The sequence below is a fragment of the Antrostomus carolinensis genome, unplaced genomic scaffold, assembly GCF_000700745.2.
Source record: "Antrostomus carolinensis isolate BGI_N321 unplaced genomic scaffold, ASM70074v2 scaffold15116, whole genome shotgun sequence".
In the NCBI taxonomy this organism is placed as follows: domain Eukaryota; kingdom Metazoa; phylum Chordata; class Aves; order Caprimulgiformes; family Caprimulgidae; genus Antrostomus; species Antrostomus carolinensis.
The window spans coordinates 1-12,177 of NW_010322614.1; the positions used below are offsets into that span (position 1 = coordinate 1).

Consider the following 12,177-nt stretch of genomic DNA (forward strand, 5'->3'; position numbering starts at 1 on the left):
TATATATGATTTTCCTTTTTCCTTCACAACTTTATTGGGGGTGCTGAAGGGGTAGAGACTCAGCATGTTGTTTACATGACAAGTGGACTGAAATACATGGAGAGTGTGTTTCTTGGGGCAAGAGTACGAGGTTATTCTGCAGATTGTGTTAGCAGGCTGCAGAAGTTAAGTGCAAGCAGTACTGATGTTCATCCTGAAAAGATGTGATAGTGGGAAAGAGAACTCATTTATATGTCAAAATGTCTGGGAAAGACTCTGAGGTTTTCCTTCCAGCTGTTCTTGAGTGTACTGTAGTGATTCTTAATGCTTGATTTTTCTTAATAGATAGATTAGTTAGAGATTTCCTTGTATAGGTGGCTTTTAAGAGTAGAACTGGCTTCTAAAAAATAGAACTAAAGCTATACTCTATTTCAAACATCCTGTCCTAAAGCAGAAGCACTTTGCTGTTAAATTTGTTACACCTGTAATTTTTTCATAATTGAAGCTTAGGGACACAAGATGAAGTGGTGAGAATGTCCAGTACTTCTCATTTTTTGTTGGTTTTGATTCCCACCCTCCTCCTTCCTCACAGCTTTTGTATCTTAGTATGGTTTTTGTGCTTGACCTTATTACATGTGCTTTTCTGTTTCTGCTACGTAGTTTCTTTAGTTGTTCAAAAGTCTTCAGTATATGAAGCACTTTGATTTCAATTACTTCTCTACCATGGTTTCCTCTGTGACTCAAGCTCTTATTTCTCTAGTATAGCCGACTCATAGGACAAGTACATTGTATTTGTTAGGTTGCCACACTTTGTGGAGTGTATTACTGATACATGGGGAGCTGTATTAATAATAGTCAGATAATTTATTTGGCATAGAGTCTTCCAGAATGGGAAGACTTCCAGAATGGGACTTTCGCTCTGACTGAAATCTTTAACTGGGTATGAACTGCAGCAGTGTCTAAAAAACAGCATTAGCCTGGAATTTTGTAAATATAGTACCCCATGGTGAAATTCTACTCCCCTTTTTTTTAAGGGAGAGGAGCAGTAGGCATGCAAATACACTGCTTAATGGAGATATCAACAAATATTGAAGTTGAAATATAGTATTGTAGATACTTTAGATCTAGTTTCACCTATAGTAAAGGTAAAATATATGACTGCATAGTGGGGCGTGATAATTTTTCCCTACTTTCTGTGACAACACTTCCTCAAATACATAATTTTTGTTATTTTGTTCAAAAAGAACAAGAATTGACAAATGTTAGAGTTCTGACTGCTGATGTGCTTAGTAATTTTCCCAGTTCCACTCAGGAAGAGAGTAGCATTTTCTTTTCACAAAGAAAATCAACTATCTTTTTAAATTCACACTTAATACAAAGAATTTTAGTTCACCTTTCAGAAGATACCTATTGTAAGACTGGAAGTAAGGATGTCTAGAAATTAGCATGGGCCAGGTGAAGGAGGCTATTTAGCTTCTTCACAAGATGTCTTGGCACAGGCTGCAATAATCTTATCTGTCAGGGGTGTACATCTATGGTCACTCCCCTGCCCCCCCAAACCTTTATGGCAAATACCCAACCTGTTGGAAATTAAACTTAGTTCCAGGCATTGGCTTATTATTCAGAGTGAAGGAAAAAACTTGAGAAAGACGGTTCTTGTTGGCTGTTGGGGATGATCAGTCCAGATCCACTGTGGAGACTTGAACGCAGGTGTTGGGCTTACCAGAACAAGGAATAATTACCTGAAAGGGTAAAATAAGCTTTGCTTCTGGTCTGACAAAAAAGAGAACAATTCCTGCTACATGATGGAGAAGCGGCTCTGACTGCTTTTTATGGGGGGAGAAGGGGAGATTACTTTGGTACTTGGCTTCTTACAGTTACAGGAAAGCAAATGATGGATCGGGAGCTGGCCCAGGTTGGTCAGCACAGCATAGGTGAGGTTGACCCTCCACGAGGTGAAGTTGATAAGTTCAGTAATGTGCTGGTACTGCACTATTCATAGTACAACTGAGTTGACTTTGTCCTGTTACCTCAGGTGAACTTTTTGCTATTAGTTACTCCATGGGAAGAATAAGCAGCTTTAAAAGCAACAAAACCAATCTAAAACTGGAAGGAAATTAAATAATAGTGGTGCTGTGGGTGCTTCAGGAATAGAAGTGACTGGTGACATAAGCTTAGGTCCATTTAGGAACTGTCACTTAAGGACTGAGGGATTTATTTTTTTTTCCTGTGTGGCCCTTTGGGACCTAGTAAGGAAGCTTCTTTCTGTGTTTTGTTGGGTTTTTTTTCTTCTTTTTCTTATATCTATTTAAAAAAAAAAAAAAGCATAAGTTTTAGTAAGCTGGGAACAGATTTGCTTTGAGAATGCAAACTGGTATTTTGGAGCATGAAACTGGTTTTGGTCATGATGTACTTTCACTCAGTTGAATTAGCTCTCTGAAGAGTTTTTCATCTGCTAAGGCTACTTTGGAATTTGTGTTTCAGTGATGAAATGTTTCAAGATTGCAATCTGTAAGAAAAAACGACTTGAATTCAAATATATGATCACAAATTTTGTACTACATAATACTGATCCTTCAGCTTGGATACTCTTAAATGAATGAATGGTTGATTTTGATATACACTGTGATATCTTTATTATGTAAACAATGTTCTAACAATAAATGAAGATCATGGAGATGGAATTCTGGGGGGTTTCTCAGCTTTATAAAGAGAACAGAATTCAGGGAATAGTTATTTTGTGCATTGCTCAGGGAACCAGTTTAGAAGTTAGGTTACAATAATAGTAAATATTTTTCTCAGTAAAATTTATTGCATTTCCTCTCATTTTGTATTTGTAGTCTCTATAACTGTTCTTCCTCTGTGGAAATATATTTTACATGGTTGGACTTGTATTGTATTATTAAATTAACTTGATTTATGTTTCATAAATTTTTTTTATCTTGCTTGTAAAACTTGGTGTATGTTTGTTTTTTTCCAATAGGAATATATTGATGACACTTTCAGATTTGGAAAGATCGTCATTACTACATTCATTAAGGTGAGTGTCTTATGCTGTCCCCAAGAAAGTGATTTATAATATCAGTTCTTTCTTAGTGAGTCTGAACTGTTGTTTTTTTTTTAATTTTTCCTGCTTTGTGTGCTTCCTTTGAGCTGTAATGTCAGAATGCTGAAAAATAAAGAGATATTTAGGGCATTATATTTGTAAAGACTTTTTGTATGAATCATAAAGCACATGGAAATGATATGGCTTCTCTAAATATTTAGGAAACTGAAATGTAGTGTAGCATCCGGTATCAGGTGCTACATCTGCATTGGTTACTGTGCAGAAGTTTATTAATAAACTTCCAGTCTTTTAATTGCTCTTGCAGATGTTTTAAGAAATTTTAATCAGGAGGAAAATCCTGGGTCCCAGAAAACAAAGTAGCTAGTGTTACTCAGATAATCAGGATGATAGCTCAGGTGGAAGAAGAAAAACATTATGCCTCTAAGCTTTGATTTAGAAAGCAGGTCATAGCTTCCAACAGTAGGTTTTTTTTGGTCGGTTGTGCTCTACTTTCTAACAGATTGATACTATTCTAATCTCTGTTTGAAAAGTTCACGTGGTATCAGAGATACTGACTTACTTACGCATGTTTATGTTTGATGTGAGAAGCTCATGACAAAAAAAGCTTATTACAACTCGAGTGGGATGTGTGGCGGATTAAGAAAGCAGAATAGATGCTCAGAATTATGAAAGTATTTTGAAAATGAAGAAAAGTTGATGGTTATTGGAGTAAAAAAAAAAAGGAAACGGCTGAGAATTTAAAGGCGGATGGTGGAGGCATGTCATCTGTAATGCAAAGAAAACCTATCCTAGTGGTTTTGTTGTATGTGATCTGATAATGGGACAATATTGTCTCAAGACAGGAAAGGGAAGGATAGCAATTCTGGATAGAGCTGTAATATTGCAATACAGATGAAATTGTAACTGAGACTTGGAGGATTGATACTATAGTCTAAAGGATTGAAAAAAAACCAAGCAAAAACAAACCAAAACTTTGGTGAGAAAACATGATCTGAATATGTTCTAAAGCTGACAACATTCTCTTTTTCAGTGCTGCAGGTGTGACTTCAGTTATCTACGGAAGGTGAACTTGGTTGGGATCTGTAATACAGGTGTGTTCCCTAAAGCAGGTTGTTCATTCTTTTCTAATATTTGAAGTCTTATGCGCTTAGAATAGATATATCCCAGTATGGAAGGAAATGTCAGAAGTTCTATATTCTTTGTATACTAATCAAATTATAGACTTCCTTCTGTGGAAAAGACCTTCTTGAGTTGCTATACATGGATGAACTCTTTTAGTCCTTTGGGATTTGGGCATACTCAGTCACCTGTGCGTTTCTTCTAATAAATAATAGAAAAATCAGAAGATTAGATTTATCTGCCTCGAATTCTATTCAAACTGATAAAATGCTTGATTTGAGTGACTTGTATTTAGTTTCAGATGAAAATCTTTTTGGCGTAGATTTGTGTTAGGTTTCAGTTAAATTGCAGAAAGGCTTATAATGAGAATTTTAAGTAGTTTACAAGGACTGTTTTTTCCTTAATGTCTCCCTAAATGCATTAAGCAGATGAAGCCAAATTAAAATGGTACATGCTGCTGCTGCAAATATTCTCTTCAAACCTAGACTTTGTTAAACTTTTTTCCTTTTTTTATCTATGAAAATGTCATGATGGAGGACATCAAACTAGAGAAGTGCTATGTCATTTCATAAATAGTCAGGCGAGACCTTGTTGCTAATTTCTTGTAGATCTTGATTAGTGAAGGTAGAAACTTAACTCCATTAAGGAAATATAGATTACAGGGAGATGAATTAGTGTGAGGGAATTGAAAGAGCTGTCTTTAAACCAGGATTTAACTAGTGCTGAACGACGTTCCACGTTTTCAGTGTCCAAGATAAAAATTGCAAAATCTGCAAGTAGCTCCAGATACAGCAATTTCCAACACTTCCTGTAGTCAGAGATAGAGCTTAAAATTTAAATCCTGTTTTATCAATTTATGATAAAGATAGAGGCAAGATATTTAGAGAACCAATGTACACAGATTTGTATCATAATCTGAGATTTGTAAAACTCACATTGGCTTTGCGATGTTATGCAGAATGGAATGTTGTGAATAAATTCTTCTTGAAGTCAGGTCAACACAAATGTACTTTTAACAGTTGGTTCATGTGCAGCATTTTAAATTAAGGCACGTTAACATGGGCTGTCTTCCAAAATGATTAGCTTGGGATTTGAACACTGTTCCAGATTTTTGATCCAAGCTTTCCTTCTGCATACTCAAATGAAACCCTTAAAGTGATGTAATTGTTTGCCACACAAATGTTGATCTTCTGAACTTCTTATTTTTATTCTACCATTTCTTTGTGTTACATGGCAGTGGCAGGTACCGTCAGACTTAGTTTCTTAAATTTAATAGAAGAGCGTTCAGATTTTCTTTTACCTGCTGAAATTCCCCAGTGACTTTCTTGGGAAACTGTTTTTATTAGGAAGAATAATGGAAGTGTTGATGGACTCTGTTAATACAGACTTCTGAACGTAAGGAAATGCTGGCTTTTTTTTTTTTTTTTCTTCTTCTTTTTATTTTATTTTTTTTTAACTGTGAGGATGAGTAAGCACTGGAACAGATTGCCCAGGGAGGCTGTGGATTCTCCATCTTTGGAAGTATTCAAAAGTCGTCTAGAAGTAGTCCTGGGCAGCCTGCTCTAGGTGACTCTGCCTGAACAGGGAGTTGGACAAGATGATGTCCAGAGGTCCCTTTCGACCTCAACCATTCTGTGATTCAGTGAATTGAAATTCTGTAACTGCCTAGTAAACTCTTTAATGCTCATACCAAGCCTACAGATGTAGATGAGTTTAGATCAGGTGTTAAAATGGTATTCTAACCAAACTTCTCAAGCACTTGGAGCTCCTTTTGACTATACCGGGCATTTTGCTGTATTATCTACTGGAGAGGTTGGCCCTTCATTCTTAGTGGCTGTGTCAGCCCATGTAGACTACGTACATACTATGCATGTAGACAGTATGATACCATACTGATAGTGAATCGGAAGGGTTATTTTATCTAGTGTAGAAGATTCTGTTATTTTAAAACTCTAAGACCTTATTTTAGACCAGAAGTGTTTAAAATGCAAAATTGTATCTGATTCCTCTGCTGGATGACAATTTCATGTTTAACCAACATTTATCTGCGTAGGCATGGCAAAACTGTGAGCATCTCTCTGATATCTGTTTGAAGAGGACACTGTTGGGGGGCCCAGGTATTTCTTTTATATTTTATAGTTATAGAGGTGTCCGGACTCTATAATGGTCAAAGATTTCCAGTAGAAGAGGATGAGACAAGAATTAAATGCATGTGGGAGACTCTGGACCTAGGCTCTTCATGCTTTTGATGCTAGCTGTGAGGGAGCTTGATAAACACTTTTACCAACTTTTCATAGAAAAAACAGGTAAGAAACATGCATAATTGTTATGATTCATGTTAGTAGAAATATGCTTCCCCTTCCACTTCCCTAGAGCTTATGCAGAAAATGTTTTGTTCTGTGTTTATCTTAGAACTGTGCTTTCAGTCATACATATACTCATTAAGAACTATTTTTTCAGTCTAAACTGGGAGTTACCTTATTTGAAGCTAAGAAGTTTTTAGCCTAAAACCATACTTATTCTTAAATTCAGGTTTAAGTTGCTTCATGGAGGAAACAGTCTGGTTGGAAGTATCCTTCCTATGGATGCAGGGGCCCTGGCCTGGTGCTTATGCTGACCTCTTCCTGTATAGGTGCTGCTGTAAATGCAGGCTGGCACTTGGATGGCTCTAGACCAAGGCTATGTCTTGATCAGTGCCTCTGCTGTAAAGTGGCAGTTGTAAGCAGTGGTTAATTAGGATCACCTTTATAAAAGGTGTTCAGGGTTCTCTTGAACTGAAAGGTGAATCCTTATCAACAAATTGCGAAATGAATACTGTGAAATTCAGATTTTATGGAAGCACTTGTAATATTCTAGATATTGTTGGTAATTTTATTGAGTTATGTAGAAAGTTGACTTACACCTCATTCCTTTTTAAGAAAAAGAGCAAAACTTGTTCATGATGACATGCAGTGAGATGAGGAATCTATTAAAAAAGAAAGTTTATTCTTTTATTTAAAAAGTCTTGCAGGAAATTGTTAAGCATCTTTTGTTATTTTTTCTCATAGAGAAGTCTGAGAATACTGCCATCTTTTTATTTTTTTTTCCTTCCTAGAAAGTGTACTAGTGAAGGTGTTCTGTTAATTGTTCTGTCTATTACCAAAAAATATAGTGAAGCTCTTGGTGTTATTGCTAGTGAAGTTGTACAGTTAGACAAGTCACTTCTTTGATTATTGTTTGTTTTTCAACATTTTTTTCCTAATGTTTTGCTGCTACTAAGCATTTAATTATTGTCTAATTGCACAGAGAGAATGCATTCATTGTAGATGTTAATTTTCATTTTTCTCTAAAATTGCATGATATGGTTAAGCCCCTGCTAGTTATTTGTCAGATAAATGAGAACTTTTTACCATTTTGCAAAGCAATCACCCAGAAGTCATGTGGAAATTCTTCTTGTTGATAAGATCTTCAGTAAAATTGAATTCTGACCATTATGAATGTCTCCTATTAGTGAGCTCCTACTAGCTCCTGTTGGTGCTAGTACAGTTTAGAGTCCCCAAATATTCATTTGGGGAATATGCCAAAATGTATAGTCATAAACTGCGATGTACCTCTTGCTTTATTTGGGAATATTGCTAAGTCATGCTAGTTGCAAATTCAGACTCAAATCTTCAGATGTTCTCCTCTTATTCAATTTTTGAATTGGATAATTTTGACCCTGGATTTTAGTTTTTCATTCCTTAAATGCCAGTACAAGACACAATATTTTTGTGTGAAAAGAAATCTGGAAAAATATGTTCTCTGAATGTAACCAGATCTCTGCTGAAACAATTTTTTTTATTATTATTTTTTTTTTTTTTTTTAGTTTAAATGCAATAGTTTAAAAATAAATTTGTATCCTTGGTGTTCTACAGTCCTTCTTAAAAGGGTTTTTCCAAAGCATAAAACCACTTTTTTCTTCAAGCATTCCATATTTTGGTGTATTTTTCTGGGGACAGTAAAGTTCTGGCTGTTTCTATTGTCTTACTGCAGGATAAAGGAGCTGCTGTAGCTAATGAATAACCAGAAGACATTTTCTGCACATTTAACCTGGCATATTATTGCCTACATTTATCCTTACTGCTCAGTGGAATTATGTTGCCTTTTTCATACAGTGCATTGTGATCTTAGTTCTAGTCTTTTCCAGAGTGACTTTGGGAGGCTTGCTCTGTCTAGAAGAGTAGAATGTGTTTTGTGAACCAGTTGCCTTAAAATCAAGCTTAACTGGTGCAAATTTAAGATTAAAAAGAAGTTTTTATTTCCAGGGTCAAAATAGCCAGCCTCCCTTAAAAGTTTAAAGCAGAAAATAAAGGAAAAATTGGCTTAATGTACTTAGATCAAACCTAAAAGAGCTCTTCCTCTGTTTCCACATGGCTGTCTGCACTTGCTTACTCAACTTGGTATGAGATGCAGTTGCCTTCCTCAAACTGCAGTAACAGGAGAGAACCTCAGACTGGGAAAGCATGCTAGCTTTTACCTTTTCATTCTTGTTTGGTTATTGACTGGAAATTTATCCAAGCATGTAAGTGGGATGAATATGTGCCATTTATTATGGCATTTTGACTGAGATTAGTTTAAACATTAATTAATCTCTCTGGGATGACTGACCTTCTATGCTCCTCAAATGTTTGCATGGTGCTTGTGTATGCATGCAGATGTTCCACTTAAGGTCTTCCTCTGCCTCAGAGCCTAGCCAGATGCATCAATTCTTATCTAAAATTACAGACACAGAACATAGTGTAGAGTATTTGCCAGTCTGTTCTTTTTTCACATTTATTCCAATCTCTTCTTAGAAAAGTCTTTCAAAACTTATGGCATATATTAACATTGGTACTTTGGGGGATCTTGGCTTTTGTATTTATTATACAAGCCCTTCCTTCTTTCCCCAGAAGCTCTTGGAAGTCTATCACAATGTTTTTCTTGTTCCTTCCTATTTATTCTTCTTGTATTCCTTACTCTGGTATGTGCCTCTGTCACTGAGGTTTTGAGATTTTGAAACAAGAAATTTTGTGCAAGACTGACTTTCTATGACATTAATTTTCCAGTCTTGCCTAAGAACTTGATTCCACCTCAAGGAGTTGAGCCAATTCTTCTCAAAAGATACCTTTAAAAAGGTCAAACTTGTGTCTTCTCCATTACTAGGATACTCATTTTTGTTTCAGGCACCATTGTCCTTGGACTCCAAATTGTAGTCACGCTAATGTAGTTATGTAGGAACTACACAGTTACTTACTGTGGGCAAAGCCTGCAGAAGCTCCATAATGTTAGAGAGAGAAGTAACACAGTTTAAGCATTTCCTAACACAAGATTCTGCCAGGTATCAAGAGGAAGAAAAATTCACATGTTCTCTCCTATAGGGCAATACCTTTTTATTTACTGTTGGTGATTATATTAATTTGAACTCATTGCTTAGGATAATAATAATAATTTAAAAACCCCTGAAATCTTGACTGTCATTGAATCATGCAATTCTTATTCAAGGAGCTGCAGGAAATTCCTCAAAACTTATTGGACAGCTTATATATATTTTTGGGGAACTATTATTTTCCACCTAATGAAGCACTACTGAACTTTCCTGCAAATACTTGTTAGAAACTAGCCTAGGTGTCAGGGAAAGAAAAGAGGAGATGAGGCAATAGATTATATTTGGAGGTGGAAAAAATTACTCATCAGTGGTTTAACAGCTCAGAATTTCAAACTGTAAGACTCTATGTGCTAACCATGGCACAATTTAATTGACTCTTAAACTTCCAAAGATTACAGAAAAGACTTTGGGGAAATAATTTTCCAAGGAAAGGTTGTTCCAAAAAAAATTTGAAGACAACTCTTGAGGCTGAAAATCTGTGGCATATATAATATTTTTTGGTGTCATAATTCAGGAAAAAAGGTTTCTCATGCAGACTGAAATACAAAATGTTTGCATTCAGAGTAGGAAACCTCTGATACAATCACTGTTATTCCCATAAATAGCACAACTTTCCTGATACAGGCATTGCTGTGATATTGGGATAATTATTTTTAGAGAATTTAGGGCTACGCTAAGAGTCTGTCTTCTGGCAGTTCATGATTATGAACCTATCAATAGTGATTTATATAGTTTTCTTTAAGGGATTTAAGTATAATATCCCAAAGTTGGGGAGTTTTTTTGAGAGCTTTTTTCACCTACCTCTGAAGTAATCATGTAGCATCATTTACTAGCAGATAGTGTTTTGGTTATGGCAATACGTTTTTCTCTTGTATCTAAAGCTCTTTCTAAGTAGCATTTGGTCAGAAAAACAGGGGAAAACCCCTACCTTGGGCACAGAACATAGAATGAAGAATGTTCAATCTCACCTTAAATTCCTACATATCAGACTCCTTTTCAGGTGATGCTATGGCTGTCTCTTTTCCAAAAGCTCGATTTTAATCACAGTGAGATTAATTTGTGTAATTTTGATGTACATAAGGCATTTGTTTGAGGTGGACAAAATGCTGTAGATGATCTCCAAAGTTACCTTTAACCTTCACAGAGAAGGTAAAAGGCCATCCCATTGCTAGTAGTTTGCAGAAGTACCTTTACTCACTGAATCCTCTATAGAACTTTACAACCTCAGTGCTCCCTGAGAAATAATAGTAGAGATGACACATAAGAAACAGCTTCTTGAGAGTAGGTTCAGTTATTTAACCAGATAGATGCTCTTATTTCTGCAGTACTTGAAGCAGTGGTAAGAGCATTTCCTGGGTGAGAATGGATTAACACATTTATAAAACACTCCTTACCTTTACAGTAACAGGAAGTTTGTCTCGTGCTGTCCGTATAGGTATTCCCAGTGTCACCTTCTGTATTCACTCTCCTGAGCCCTTCAATGTTTTCAGTCGTTCTCAGACAAAATGAGTTGTGGCTAGCCCTGCATTGCTAAGCAGGGGTTGTGATACAGCAGGTAGTAGCATGTGTACCACTAACCAGTCAGGCTCATTAGGAGCATGTGTGGTGAGAGTGGACTGTATACAGAACTTCGTTAAAATGTCTAGCTAAGTCAGGCAAGTGCAAGTGTGAACTCTATCTACCAAAGAGATTAAATCAGAGGTGAAGTGCCTGATCTAGTTAATCATTGGACACTAGAGTATGTGCCATTGTGAAGTAATACTAGAGTTTCATCTAAAAGTAAATATTCTTTTATTGCATGCACCAGTTATGTAATTTCTAAGACAGAAATGGCTTACTTAGTCCAGAAAAAACTCCTAGAGCTACTAAAGTGTAATTTACTGCCTGTCTACTGCTGTTAAATACCACAGCATAACAGGATGTCTATTTAGTCTGCAAGTGAATACATGCAGAAGTGAAATGTTGGTATATTTTACTCTACCCAAAGAGGTTTTTTTTATTATTACCTATAATGAAGTACTAGTGAATAATCTTGCAAAGAAAAAAAAAAAAATGTTTGTTTATATTTGCATACCATTTCTGATAGCTTAAATTAATGTCCTTAAACTACACTTCCTCTTTCAAATGAAAACAGATATCTTGCATATTACTTTGGCCAAACGAAGAGACGAGTAGTGTTTTCTTCTGAAAAACTCAAAATAAATGTAAAATGTCTGGAAAAACAGCAATTAGGAGGGTAAGAAAATAGTTTTAGTGTTTTTTTGGGGGAGGGGAGTTAAATCACAGTGTGTTTTAAATTAATATTAAGTTAATGTTTTCTGTTACAGGCTTTCTAAAAAAAATTATATGTATATATATATATATATATATGTGTGTGTGTGTGTGTGTTTAAAAGGAAGCTGCTGCAGTTAATATTAGCAAAACTTAGTTGCAGGTTTTTTTTCATTGTTAACCATGAATATCACTTTTGATTTCATCAGTCAGTGAGAATTCCAGTTTGTCAGCAAAGACAAACAAGAAAATAATATTTTCCTTCCTTCCTTCCCTCCCTCCTCAGATTTCTGGGTTTATACTTCCAAATAGAATTTGTACAGAAAGAAAACTCTGAATATGGCTTTTTTTTCTCTTT

The 12,177-nt window shown here is 35.7% G+C and overlaps 1 protein-coding gene across 1 annotated transcript in view; it reads left to right on the top strand.

Annotated features, from left to right (window-relative positions):
- Positions 1-2,961: 2,961 nt before the first annotated feature.
- The window catches only part of LOC104526759 (period circadian protein homolog 2-like), an 18,881-nt gene continuing 9,665 nt past the window's right edge, over positions 2,962-12,177 (top strand). The window contains exons 1-4 of the mRNA XM_010170305.1: positions 2,962-3,019; positions 4,085-4,137; positions 6,305-6,471; positions 11,683-11,784. The gene's annotated coding sequence lies outside the window, so the exon portion shown is untranslated. The remainder of the gene's footprint in view (positions 3,020-4,084; positions 4,138-6,304; positions 6,472-11,682; positions 11,785-12,177) is intronic.